Raw genomic sequence first — 11,416 nt, forward strand, 5'->3', positions numbered from 1 at the left:
AGTGTGTTGTGTGTTATAATATCCTCAGTAACGACTCATTGCGACCTGTGCATCTGGAACGTCGTCTAACAGCAGCTCACCTTGCATTGAAAAATAAACCAAGAGAGTTTTTTTGTTGAAAAGAGAAATTCTTTAAGTCGCATGAAACTGGATTCTACTGGGATCTTTCAGCAAGAATATGAGAAGACGTTGAAGCATCATATGTAATTTCTCTCTTAAAAGATAGAAAAACAAGAAAACCTCATGATACTGGTCAGATATTAATAAATCCTTCCATTCTTAAAGCAACAAGAACTGTTTTTACAGAAGATCATCAGCGAAAAATGGACAAGATACCTCTTTCAAACGGCAGTGTGCAACGTATGATCGAAGAAATGGCCTTGAATGTGGAAGAATATCTAGCTGAAAGGCAACAAGCCCGTCAGCTAGCCTCTTTTCATTCATTCACTCTCATTTATGCAACTAGAGCGGAGTTTAATTAGTTTAACGAGAGTATGATATCACAGTGATTGTGTGAGCTGATTTCACTTCTCCTTACTAACCATTAGCAATCTAACGCGGTTCTGAGTACATGAATTTGATTCATGGTCAAGCATTGGAAGGAAGAGAGCCGTGAATTTGAGACAGGCGACATGTAGAGAGGCACAGCGAAACGAGCTACGGGGGCTGTGTGCACGCCAGCCTTTGTAGAAACAAAGGGGGAAGAACTGCAGGTATGGCGTCCTCGCCTTGTCGGGAGATGAAGAACAGGCGAAAGTGTCATTATCTGCTAATGGAAGGGTCTGTAGGACAGCTGAGATAAAAAAATCTTCACTCCAGAAGACGGAACTCTGTCAGTGGGCCGCGTGCGATGGCCGCGTGGTTTGAGACGCGATGTCACGGACTGCGCGGCCCCTCCCGTCGGAGGTTCGAGTTCTCCCTCGGGCATCGGTGTGTGTGTTGTTCTTAGCGTTAGTTGGTTTAAGTAGTGTGTAAGTGTAGGGACAGATGACCTAAGCAGTTTGGTCATTCAGTTTGAACATTCTGTCAGTGGATTACAGGCGCTGGGAGCTTGTTAAGAGATATACTTAAGCAGATAAGCATTTCTTGGCTTTCCTAGACACTTATAGAAACGGCTCTGGCATACTTAACATTCGGAAGTGGGAGCATAATTGGCAACTAGCCTCGTAGAATTTCTTTAACATTTTCATCGGACCCATAATGCAAGGCTAGCTGGTGGCTGAATGAGCACTGATTGGTATGTTACAAGTGACGTCAAGAGGATGTAACACTTAGTAGGAAGTTTTTTACAAAAAAATGGGAAAAATTTAATTCATTGGTTTGTTGTCATTTCACCATTTCTTGGCGTGATATATTGTCAAAGAAACAATTACGCCATTGGGGGCTGTAGTAACTCGTGGAGGATTGCTGGGCGCTTTTTATTAGCGGGAAGACAGGAGCAAGCTGTGTGTTAGAGACCTGACAAATAAGAGAGAAAAATAAGAGACGCAGAAAGCAGGAGTTGCAGGGTAAATGCGGACAGAAGCAGATGTAGAAGCCACAAAAAGGAGATGAAGGCTAAGTTGCGGCTGCAGTCTCGAGTCGGCGAGTCGTGGTGTCTCCACTCTACTCACGTTACAGTCAAGGTTACGGTAGGCGTCGCTAACAGCTCTGCCATACTAGGACAAGAAGAGTACTGTAGTTCAGTTTCAATATAGCTTTCACTGTCTCATAGTTCGTCAGTCCTACCTCAGATCCTTAGAATTCTGGGGTGTTAGTACTAGACAGTCACTGTCATCGTCACAGTAGGTTGCAGTACATTTCACAGAATTAGATGCGAGATTTTTAAGCAACTACACCTCTTTCGGTAACTTTGGAACTCAGAGCTTTGGTTTGCTCTTCTAATAACAAGGTACAGGCAGCAGCAGCTGGCCAAGACAGACGCAGCAACAGGGAAGTAACCGATTTTGTGACTTTTACAAGTTCCTAAACAGGAGCGAATTGCTTAATATCATCTGTGTGCTTTAATAGTTTCGTTTATTGAGTTTCTGCGTATTAATTTAATATCTAATACCCACAGTTCTCGAATTATCGCTTGCGTCGGAAAGTAAACTGATTTTGTGACATATTACAAGTTCCTAATCAGGGGTGTATTATTTAGTTTCAACTGAACGCTTCGGTAGTTAGTTTTTTTTCCCTCTGCATATCAATCTAATTTATTAGACACAGTTCCTGCATTGTCGTCAGCGTCTACAGTAGAGTTCCACAGCATGTGCCGACAATCCGTTTGAGCCGTAGTAAAGTTAGCTTTGAAAAGCCCGTAGCTTGAAGCAGTCGCCCTCCTTTTCTGGCGGTGGCGCCTTTGTCGCAATTGAAGGCTTCGGTGTCTCCCTCTAGCGGGAAAGGGGAAAAGTGGGCTGTTCGCGTGGGTTTAAGAAGTGGCTGTCTGGGCTCTCGCGGAGAGTTGGCAGTCGGGGCATCAAGAAGCGACTTCTCTGCCGGTGCTAGAGGGACAGCACGCAGACCGCGGCATCAGCGTAAGCGACGCGAGCAGCGGCTCCGTGGTATGGGGCGTCAACTGCTCGTCGCGAAAGGAATCTTCCTGAGCGTGGGTCCGCGAGGGGCCTAATCTGCAGTTCGACCGTATGCTGTCGACCGGCGAGGAGGTTCTGAAAATCGGCGCGCCTTCCTGCGTCCGTTGAAACGGCTGGCAGCGGGCGGCTCGGCAGAGCATTTGGAGGTGCTGCGTTGGTTCAGTCCTGGGAGTCGTAACGCAACAGAAGTTGAGTATTGATTGTTAACAGATTTTATGAAGTTTAATTGAATTCAATTTACTTATTCTTGTTAATTATACCAGCCGTATTTTTTGGGGGTTTCCCGCCATTCATTCTCGTCTGCTCACCCGCGGGAAGGTGGTAATATTAGAAAGGGTGGTCCGTTCGTCCCCTTTTGAGGACGAAAGGGGGGGAGTCAGAGTAAGTCTGTGGTTCGGATTACTTTTTTCTCCTCCCAGCTTACCTACGGGTTTATTCGACTGTTAGCCTCTGTGAAAGTGTAAGGCACCAATGACTGTACTGTTTAAAATGCAAGGCACTAAGACCTGATCCACTCTCTCGCCTGCCATAACTAGTTTTACTAGACTCACGTGTAAAAGGTACTCTAAGAAAGAAGAAAAATTCCTTTTGCCTCGTGGTAAGGACTAGTCAATTGCATAACGAATTCCTGCCCATCTGAAAGCTGTAACTTGCGTAAATTTGTGTCTATGTATATTTGGCTATAATCAAGCAAGGCTGTTAATGTACGCTGTAGTGGATTTTTTATATTGTTTCTAGTCAGCAAAAACTGTTGTGTGTTTTTCCAATTCAATACCTTTCAAGGCTTTTACTAAACGTGCTTATGTGTTTTATACAGGTAGTTGGTTATTAGTGTGTTTTCTTGCCATGCAAAAGTTTGCCATTTCATTATGGGTAGAAATCGTTGCCTTGAAAGGAGAATGTTGTAAAAGTTCGCAAGTCCTACCTGGCGAGCGTGTGTGTTTGTCATAAGTTAACTGCCAGAAATTTGTAAAATTTGTTTTTTAATATATTTTTGAAACGTTAATGTTATTAACTTTATTAACTGTGAGTGTCTTCCCCCCCCCCCCCCCCCCCCCCATGTGCATGACTCATGCGTTTTGGTTTTTCTCTTTTGAGAACTTTTGTAAACAGGATTGTCTTTATATGTTGCAGACAAGTTAGATTCTGCGCCATTTAATGAATGGAGTGAAATTCATCTGTAATTTAGCTGAGCTTGAATATTATACAGCGTCGCATTGTATACTTTAAATTGCTTGCCTGTACTTGCCTTTTACTGGCGTGAAATTTTTTATAATAATTTAATAATTTAAAAGTCCTTTCCTATCGTAAATTGTGACTTATTTGTTAAATTATTGTTGCTTTTTTTAAATATCGTAAAGTCTTGCACCAAATTTGAATAAAGAGTGTTACTGAAAATTGTGTGTAATTTCACCAGTTATTCCTTGGCACCTACTTCCACTTTACATTTTGTGTATTGATTGAGATTAATAACCTTTGGTTAACCAGTAGTAATTTTACGGTTCACCGTTTACCTGGGTAGTTTAGTTTTCCACAGTCTTTAGTATGGATAGGGACTGTGATTGTTGTGTGCAGATGCGAGCCGAGTTGGTGACATTTCGCTCTCAGCTCCAGGCTGTGATGGCTTTGGTTACACAGCTTGAAGCTGCAGTGGATGGGCACTACTGTTGTGGGTCAGCCATGGGGATCGAACAGACGTCCAGCACGTCCGATTCCTCCAGTCGGTCCTCACCGGTGGCCAAGCCAGTTACTCCTCGCACTGATGTTGACCCCTCACCTGTGGTCGGGTGGGAGGTCGCCCTGACACATAGCGGGCAGCAAAAGACTTCCCAGGGGGCCGCACGTAAGGCCTCCCCAGATTGTCTGACTAACAGGTTCCAGGTGCTGTCTGTGGCTGACACTGTCGCTCAGCCAGATGCCGTCGGTTGTCCTGTTTCAGAGGAAACCTCTCAGCCTGCCAGATCCGGGTTTTATTGATAGTTGGGAGCTACGTTAGGCGCGTTATGGGCTCCTTAGGGACATGGCTGCCAAGAAGGGGAAGAAAGCCAATGTGCACTCCGTGTGTAAACTGGGTGGAGTCATTCCAGACGTGGAATTGGTTCTTCCAGATGCTATGAAGAGCACAGGCAGACAACTGCAGGTGGTGACTCACGTCTGTACCAATGATGTGTGTCACTTGGGATCAGAAGACATTATCTGAGGTTTCGAGTGGCTAACAAAAGTAGTAAAGGCTGCCAGTCTTGTTTGTGAGATGAAAGCAGAGCTGACCATTTGCAGCATAGTCGACAGGACCGATTGCGGACCTCTGGTACAGAGCCGATTGGAGGTTCTGAATCAGCGGCTGTGACCGTGTAGGCTGCAGATTGCTCGACTTGCGACATAGGGAGTTAGGTTTCTGGCTCCGCTGAATAGGTTAGGAGTCCACTATACGCAGGAAGCGGCTATACGGGTAGGAGGGGCTATGTGGCGTGGACTGGATGGTTTCTTAGTTTAGGGCGTCTCGGGAAAACACAAAAAGGGCTTCAGTCATAAAGGGTGCAGGCCAAACGCAGGAGGAACATGGATACAGGAACGATCGGTATAACAGTTGTAAATTGTAGCTGTGTTGGGAAAGTACCAGAGTTCCAAGCGCTAATAGAAAGCACTGATGTTCAAATCGTTATAGGCACTGAAAACTGGCTAAAGCCGGAGATACGCTCAGCCGAAATTTTTGCGAAGAACCTAAGGGTGTTCCAAAAGGACAGGCTAAACACAGTTGGCGGTGGCGTGTTTGTTGCTGTTAGAAGTAGTTTATCTTGTCGCGAAATTGAAGTAGATAGTTCCTGTGAGTTAGTATGGTCAGAGGCCATTCTTGACAACCGGAATGAAACAATAATTGTATCCTTTTACCGACCTCTCAATTCAGATGAGACAATTGCTGAAAGGTTCAAAGAAATATTGAGTTTGATTTCAAACACATACCCGACTCATAAAATTATAGTTGGTGGTGACTTTAATTTACCCTCGATATGTTGGCGAAAATACATGTTTAATTCCGGGGGTGCGCATGAAACATCATCCGAAATTGTGCTAAACGCATTCTCTGCAAATTATTTCGAACATTAAGTTCATGAGCCCACGCGAATAGTAAACGGTTGTGAAAACACACTTGACCTGTTAGCAACAAATAATCCTGAGTTAATAAGGAGCATCAAGACGGATACAGGGATTAGTGAACACAGGGTTGTCGTAGCGAGGTTGAATTTTTTAACCCCAATTCCTCCAAAAATAAGAGAATAATATATCCATTCAGAAAATCAGATAAAAATTCACTTGACGCTTTCCTGGGAGACAATCTCCACTCCTTCCATATTAACAATATAAGTGTAGACCAGATGTAACTTGAATTCAGAGTAATAGTATCGGCAGAAATTGAGAGATTTACACCAAATAGATTAACAAACAACGGAGCTGATCCTCCTTGGTACACAAAATAGGTCAGAACACTGTTGCAGAAACAACGAAAAAAACATGCCAGATTTAAACGGACGCAAAATCACCAAGATTTGCGACCTTTTACAGAAGCTCGAAATTTAGCGAGGACTTCAATGCAAGATGCTTATAAAAGTTTCCATAACGAAACTTTGTCTCGAAACCTGTCAGAAAATCCAAAGAGATTCTGGTCGTGTGTGAAGTATGCTAGCGGCAAGACACAATCAATGCATTCTCTGCGTGGTAGCAATGGAGATACTATCTAAAACAGTCCTACCAAAGCAAAATTGCTAAACACAGCCTTCCGAAATGCCTTCACAAAAGGAGACGAAGTAAATATTCCAGAATTCGAATAAAGAACAGGTGCCAACATGAGTAATGTAGAAGTAGATATCCTCGGAGTAGTGAAGCAACTTAAATCACTTAATGAAAGTAGGTCTTCTGGTCCAAACTGTATATCAGTTAGGTTCCTTTCAGAGTATGCTGATGCAATAGCTCCATAGTTAACAATCATACACAACCGTTCGCTCTACGAAAGATCAACACCCAAAGACTGGAAAGTTGCCCAGGTCACAACAATATTCAAGAAAGGTAGTGGGAGTAATCCACTAATTAAAGGCCCATATCATTAACGCCGATATGCAGCAGGACTTTGGAACATATATTGTGTTCGAACATTATGAATTTCCTCGAAGAAAACGATCTATTGACACACAGTCAACACGGATTTAGAAAACATCGTTCTTGTGAAACACAACTAGCTCTTTACTCGCATGAAATGTTGAGTGCTATTGACAAGGGATTTCAAATTGGTTCCGTATTTCTGAATTTGCGGAAGGCTTTTGACACTGTACCACACAAGTGGCTTGTAGTGAAATTGCGTGCTTGTGTGAGTGTATTCGTGATTTCCTGTCAGAGGGGTCACAGTGTATAGTAATTGACGGAAAGTCATCGAGTAAAACAGAAGTGATTTCTGGCGTTCCCCAAGGTAGTGTTATAGGCCCTTTGCTGTTCCTTATCTATATAAACGATTTGGGAGGCAATCTTAACAGCCGTCCTAGATTGTTTGCAGACGACGCTGACGTTTATCGGCTAGTAAAGTCATCAGAAGATGAAAACAAACTGAAAACGATTTAGAAAAGATACCTGCATGGTGCGAAAATTGGCAATTGAACCTAAATAACGAGAAGTGTGAGGCTTTCCGTTAAACGTTGGTTACACGATAACTCAGTCAAATCTAAAGGCCGTAAGTTCAACTAAATACCTAGGAATTACAATTACAAACAACTTAAACTGGAAAGAACATATAGAAAATGTTGTGGGGAAGGGTAACCAAAGATTGCTTTTTATTGACAGGACACCTAGAAAATGTAACACATCTACTAAGGAGACGGCCTACACTACGCTTGTTCTTCCTATTTCAAAATACTGCTGCACTGTGTGGGATTTTTACCAGACAGGACTGACGGAATACAACGAAAAGTTCAAAGAAGGGCATCACGTTTTGTATTATCGCGAAATAGAGGAGAGCATGTCACTGCAGAATTTGGGATGGACATAATTAAAACAAAGGCGTTTCTCGTTACGGAGGAATCTTCTCACGAAATTCCAATCACTAGTTTTCTCATCCGAATGCGAAAATATCATGTTGACACGGAATACATAGGGAGAAACCATCACCATGATAAAATACGAGATATCAGAGCTCGTACGGGAAGATATAGGTGTTCGTGCCTTCCATGCGCTACACGAGATTGGAATAAAAGAGAATTGTGAAGGTGGTTCGATGAACCCTCTCCAGTGGACTTGTATGTGATTTGCAGACTTCTCATGTAGATGTAATTTTTGTAAAGCTTGTATTCTTATTATTACTTTATACACTCAAAAGCCAAAGAAACTGTTACACCTGCCTAACGTTGTGTAGGGCCCTCGTGAGCATGCAGAAGTGCCGGAACAAGACGTGGCATGAATTCGAAAAATGTCTGAAATAGTGCTGGAGGGCATTGATACCGTGAATCGTACAAGGCTGTCCATAAATCTGTAAGAGTACGAGGGGGTGGAAATCCCTTCTGAACAGCATGTTGCAAGGCATCCCAGATATGCTCAATAATGTTCATTTCTGGGGACTTTGGTGGCCAGTGAAAGTTTTTTAACACAGAAGAGTGTTCCTGGAGCCACTCTGTAGCAATTCTCGACGTTTGGGGTGTCGCAATGTCCTGCTGGAATTGCCCAAGTCGATCGGAATGCACTATGGACATGAATGGATGCAGGCGATCAGACAGGATGCTTACGTACATGTCACCTATCAGGGTCGTACCTAACGTATCAGGGATCCCATATCTCTCCAACTGCACATGCCCCACACAATTAATTACAGAGCCTCCACCAGCTTGAACAGTCTCCTGTTGGCATGCGGGGTCCAAGGATTCATGAGGTTGTCTCCATACCCGTACACGTCCATCGGCTGGTCAACATTTTAAAACGAGACTCCTCCGACCAGGCAAAATGTTTCCAGTCATCAACAGTCCAATGTTAGAGTTGACGAGCCCAGGCGAGGTACAAAGCTTTGTGTCGTGCAGCCATCAAGAGTATGCAAGTGTGCCTTTGGCTCAAAAAGCCCATATCGATGATGTTTCGTTGAATTGTTTGCACGCTGACACTTGTTGCTGGCCCAGCAATGAAATCTGCAGCACTTTGTGGAAGATTGCACTTCTGTCACATTGAACGATTCTCTTCAGTCTTCACTGATCCTATTCATACAGGATCTTTTTCTGTCCGCAGCGATGTCAGAGATTTGATGTTTTACCGGATTCCTAATATTCACGCTACACATGTGAAATGGTCGTACGGGAAAATCCCCACTTCATCGCTAACTCGGAGATCCTGGGTCCCATCACTCGGGCGCCGACTATAATTCCACGTTCGAATTCACTTAAATCTTGATAACCTGACATTGCAGCAGTAGTAACTGATCTAATAACAGCGCCAGACACTTGTTGTCTTATATAGGAGTTGCCGACCGCAGCGCCATATTCTGCCTGTATTTGAATACGTATGCCTCTCCATTTCTTAACCATTTGCAAATAGAGCGAGACAAAAACGACTGCCTGTATGCGTCCGTATGAGCCCCAGTCTCTCTAATATTAGCTTTATGGTCCTTACGCGAAATGTATGTTGGTTGCAGTAGAAACGTTCTGCATTAAGACCCGAATGCCCTTTCTCTACATTTTATCATAGCGCTAGTAGTCGGGCTACCTACGTGCCCCCCCACATTGCAGTGTTGCCAAATTTATTCAAGATGGCGGATTCAAGATGACAGCGATAGCCGTCGCAATGACGCCATGGCGGGAAGTTCGAATTTTGTCGGGAAAGTAGGTCAATTGGGCTACCTCCACTAACCTAACCCCCTCTCCTCCCTCCCCCTTCCTCTCCAAAGAAAATGGTGGGAAGTTCAAATTTTGGCAGGGAAAAATGTCACTTAGGCTACCTCCAATAACCTAATGAAATGGCGGGAAAATAGGTCATTTGGGGTACCTTCACTAACTTAAGTCATCCGACTGCCACCTCTTCCTTAGAATTGACAGGAAAAGGACTCAGTCTGTCTCCAGCTGCCGGGGAGAGGAAGGAGTGTACTTTATTTATTTTGGAACAGCTTATTTAGGGATGGATTTCATATAGTTTATTCATTACACTGATACAAAACACTCGCCCTGGTGTGCTTGGGGTCACAGTAAATAGCCTACAGACCTGTAAAATACTTGTAAATCATCGAAATAATGTAGTACACTGATGTACAGACACGAAAACAACTCATAGATTGTCTAAACAATGCATGTATAACGCTCTGCAAACTAGCTCACTAATTGCAAACTCTCGAAATATTGTAGTGCACAGCCTACAGACCTGTGTGCTCTGCAAACAAGCTCACTAATTACAAACTGTCGAAATAATGCACTGCACAACCTGAAGACATATCCACAAAATAATGCAACAAACAAGAAAAGTACTCAATTGTCGAAAAATAATGTATATGTAACGCTATGCAAACACACGCACAACGAATAACAGCCGAAATAAAGCCGTGCACAAATACTCATTGCAAGTAAAAACGCTTTCGAACTATAGTCAGGCGCAACGTATCAGTGAACTGTTCTCTACGGGGGTCCCAAGGCACGCACGCCAGATGGCGTGCTCACGCCGGTCTCATACGCAAGGCGCCTCTGGGCTGTGCTGGCACAATGCCTTTCTACCTGTGCTCCAGTGAAGAATTAAATGTCGAGTGACTCACCATCGTAGGTGCTGATAAAAGGTTCTCAGTGTCATACTGATGTCACAATTCTGTACAAATAAGAGACTACTTCTCAGAAATACTAAAGTGCCACAGAAATAGTAAATGGTCAATTTTGTAGGAGCTTTCGTGATGTCTCAGCTTGTCTGCATAGAAATTCTTGTCCTAACAGGACCTGTTCACGAAAATAGCGCAGAATAACGCCAAATGCATTCCTCCTGATGGTCCTAACGAGGCACCCCATCCATCAGATGTTACACTTCCTGGAAATCGTTAAGTCCTACTGTCAACAAACATCTCTGAAATGGAAAACAATCTCACCACTATGTAGAGGCTCCTATGTCCCAGCACAAAAAATGTCTTGTGAATGAAGGGAGCATTCTGATTGGCTCTTACTGAATTTACCCCCCAAATTACTCATGCAACCAGTGTGGAAGCACTGCCCGCCTTTCTTTCCTGCAGACGAGGCTTTCAGTAGCAAAACTATTTTTTATAGATCGCCGTATTTTACTGACAGTTAACCCTGAAAAACTGGCCTTCAGATCGTGAAATACGGAAAGACACTTCCTCAGTTCCATTGCTCAGCCACTGACGACGGAAGGTTGAATATTTCAGCATGAAATCGATTTCCACGTACAATGTCGATGTAGTAAACACACAATTCAGTTACTGCGCCATACAAAAACACCACTTCTGCATCCTGTATATAGCTATCGACCATCAGACACTTGTACATATACCACGCAGACTGTTGTAAAAATACAGGGTTGTTTCCCCTCGGCACAAAGGCGTTACTGTTTCTTGCCCCTACCTGCTTGCTTGCTACATACATCTCCAGACTCTGGGATTACAAGAACATATGTATTACTTCCCTAGAAACCCATAACTTCAGTGACGTGCAGCGTGCTGTAAATCACTGAGTAACTAGAAACTTATCCCATCTGCAAAGATCTTTACGTGAAAACTCGAAAAAATAGAGGAAAATTATATTTCCACTTGTGAACACCGATGTCGGTAATATGACAGATTTCAGATCATCCTTATAATTTCCAAAGTCGACTGACATTGTACTGTTGATGACTAA

This window comes from Schistocerca americana, chromosome X (genome assembly GCF_021461395.2).
Source record: "Schistocerca americana isolate TAMUIC-IGC-003095 chromosome X, iqSchAmer2.1, whole genome shotgun sequence".
In the NCBI taxonomy this organism is placed as follows: Eukaryota; Metazoa; Arthropoda; class Insecta; order Orthoptera; family Acrididae; genus Schistocerca; species Schistocerca americana.